Genomic DNA, 3,729 nt, shown 5'->3' with positions numbered 1-3,729 from the left:
AGAATTTTAGGCTGATTTGTCTGTTGTTACCAGAATGGAAGGTCCATTAAAACACATTCAGTTGTCTGTCTCCTTTTCTCAGTTTATTTCAACATGTAGAAACAATTAGTATACAGTATACAAACACATTAGTATGAATCATACATGAAGTCTAAATTAGCTTTAAAAAGTCCAATAAAGAACAAAGAAAACTAAATAACAGCCACAGTATCTCACAAAAGTGAGTACACCCCTCACATTTCAGCCACGTTTTTAGTATACCTTCTTAAGGAACAATACTATAGAAATGAAACTTGGATATATTTTAAAGTAGTCAATGTGCAGCTTGTATAGCAGTGTATATTTACTGTCCTCTGAAATTAACTCAACACACAGCCATTATTGTCAAAATAGCTTGCAACAAAAGTAAGTACACCTTAAGTGATAACAGCACTATGTCATTTAACCATGCAAAGCCACATGTCCTATTCATCACGTTCATGTTTTTGTCTGCTTGACAAGACCATGCAAAGTTGTGTATCTTGTATTAGAGCAGTTAAAATTTGGTGCTTTGAGTATAATTCTCTCATACTGACCACTGGATGTTCAACAAGGCACCTCATGGCAAAGAACTCTTTGAAGATTTGAGAATGAGAATTGTTGCTCTCCACAAAGATGGCCTAGGCTATAAGAGGTTCAGTAACAACCTGAAACTGAGTTACAGTATTGTAGCCAGGTTCATACAGAGGCTTTCCAAGATAGGTTCCATTCGGAATAGGCCTCACAAGGGTCAATCAATGAAGTTGAGTGCTTGTTCTGTGCGTCATGTGCAGAACCTGGCTTCAAAAAACAGATGCATGAGTGCTGCCAGCATTGCTCTAGAGGTTGCAGAAGTAGAAGGTCCGCTTGTCAGTCAGTAAAACATTTACAACTGATGAACAGTTTACACTTTAGATTAGGGGATGCATAAAGATTTGTAAATGATTTATTCATGATGTGATCTTCAATGGAGGGTAAACATTTCAATGATTGACATTTTAATTATTTATAATTGATTAATAATATATTAACTAGTAACTTATTAACCATTGAATAAGGATCTGTGTGATTATTTCATGATATGCTATTTTTTTTTTTTAAAAATAACTTACGACAGATTTGTAAATCGTTAGCATATTACTTAATCATTTGTGAAGGTATAGTGATGATTTGTAAATTATTAGTTCATCTTTATCTAATCACTTGTAAATGATTTATAACTTAATCTACAAAGCATAGATAAAAATACTAACACGTCACTTATTAATCATTTATGAATGCATAGTCATGTTTTGTAATGATTAGTTAATTATTAACTAATTACTTGTAAATTAATTAACAAAACATACACAAATTGTTAGCATATCACTTAGTAATCTTTTATAAATGTTTTGTAAATTATTATTTCATCATTAACTAATTGGTTATAAATGACTTACAACTGAACGTTATTATAAAGTGTTACCCAAAATTGCTTTATTGGCATGACTGTAAAAATACAATATTGGCAAAGCTTTGAATATATGTGGAGGAACATAATAATAACAATGAGAAGATCTAAATAATAGGAGAAAAAAATCATTATAAAAATTTAAACTTAAATAAACAGTGTAACAAAATAGAACATGTGAACATTTTATACCACCGTATTTAACATGTAAACACACACATATTGAGGATCACTGTGGTAGACAGTAGGGAAACACACTGAGGTCAGACATAATACACACATTACACACATTATACACATTCACTTGCTGTCTCTCAGGCTGTGGCACATCCACACATATCTTGCAGCCAGTGCTGCTGTCTGTTCCTCTCATAAAATAATCTTTATTTGTTCCTCTTCAGTCATGCCTCTAAAGTTCTTTATGATGTTTGTGAATTTATTTACATATAGGTCTCTTATTGATTTGAATTTGTGTCAGTGAAGGAGGAAGTGCACCTCTGTCTCAATCTCTCCTGTCTTGCAGTAAGCACACCCTCTTTCCTCTCTGGCTAACCAGCTCTTTTTGTGTCTTCCGGTTTCAGTGGCTAGACTGTGCTCACTGAGCCTGTACTTGGTCAGGATAAGTGATACAAGGTCAGCTATCACTTATGTGCGTAAGATTTCTATTAACTGAAAACATATTAACTGTGAATATACCCCTGTTGTATTTCACAACTAAAACAACTGGATTGCCTTGTTATCACTAGTTTTGTTTTTATTTCCCAAGTCCGCTAGCTTATAGCCCGTTAGCAGCACCAGCGTGGTTGCCACTAATCTTGCTTGCATTGTTTTCACACTATTTACAAACATTACCATTGTTTAGTCACTGTTACTTGCTTTAATGGCGAATTTGTGTTCACCTTTGAGTGCAGGTGAGGACACGTTCGAGCTGCACTCGGTGCAGCTTGAACTGGAGGCCGTGGAGAAGCAGATTCAGGAGCTGTTGGAGAGGCAGACTGAGCTGAGAGAGCTCTGGAATCCTCCCGGGTAAGTATACAGCGTGATACTAACACTCTTACCACCCCTACTCCGTGTGCTTCTCTGCACAGGTCCCGTGCACCCTGGACGTGATCTTTCCAGATGTCTTTCACTCCAGCGCCGGGACACCACGGACCCTGGGTGCAGCAGCAGCGGAAGACACGAGCCAGGCCCCAGCCGAGGACCTCGCCCCCTCCGCCCGGAACCGCTTCGCTCCCCTCCGCGAGATGGAACGCGACGCTGTGATTGTCAGAGACTCCATTGTCCGGTACGTCCGTGCTACCTTAGCTAAAGGTAAAGTCCACACCCACTGTTTTCCTGGTGCTCGCATTCTCTATGTTTCTGCACAGATACCCGCAATCCCGAAGGATGGCGAGAGCATCGGCGTGATCGTCCTGCACGCAGGGGTTAACGACATCAAGCTGCAGCAGATGGAGGTTCTGAAGAGGGACTTCAGCAGCCTGATCGAGACGGTTCGCAGCACGTCGCCCGCGATGAAGATCATCGTGTCAGGACTGCTTCCCATGTATCGACATGGGCACGAAAGGTTCAGTAGACTTCTTGCTCTAAATGAATGGTTATTTACATGGTGTAAAGAACAGAAACTGCTCTTTGTTAATAATTGGAATCTTTTCTGGGAACGTCCTAGGCTTTTCCGTGCCGATGGCCTGCACCCCAGCAGAGTTGGAGCGGAACTGCTGTCGAGCAACATCTCCAGGACGCTATGCTCCATTTGACTAGTAAGTACATTCTCAAATGATCGCTATGATGGCTTTTGTTCTGAACGCTTAAATGATACTTACACTGTCCAATCTATAAAGACTGTGTATGTTCCTCGAATAGTGAGGTCAAAACATAAATTTAATGCAGGATCTAGAAAAAATCTGATCGTAATTAAACCAGAAAAAAGCAAAATAAATGAACAGAAACCATTTTTAAAGCTTGGGCTCCTAAACATTAGATCACTTGCACCCAAAGCAGTTATTGTGAATGAAATGATCACAGATAATAGTTTTGATGTACTCTGCTTAACCGAAACCTGGCTAAAACCTAATGATTATATTGGACTAAATGGGTCTACTCCACCAAACTACTATTATAAGCATGAGCCCCGTCAGAGTGGTCGTGACGGTGGTGTTGCAACAATATATAGTGATACTCTCAGTGTTATTCAGAAAACAGGATACAGGTTTAACTCATTTGAAATACTTTTGCTTAATGTTACTCTGCCAGATATGCAAAAT

This window comes from Labeo rohita, chromosome 2, assembly GCF_022985175.1.
Source record: "Labeo rohita strain BAU-BD-2019 chromosome 2, IGBB_LRoh.1.0, whole genome shotgun sequence".
NCBI lineage: Eukaryota > Metazoa > Chordata > Actinopteri > Cypriniformes > Cyprinidae > Labeo > Labeo rohita.
The sequence above is the reverse complement of the archived record's forward strand: the minus strand, read 5'-3'. Positions refer to the sequence as shown.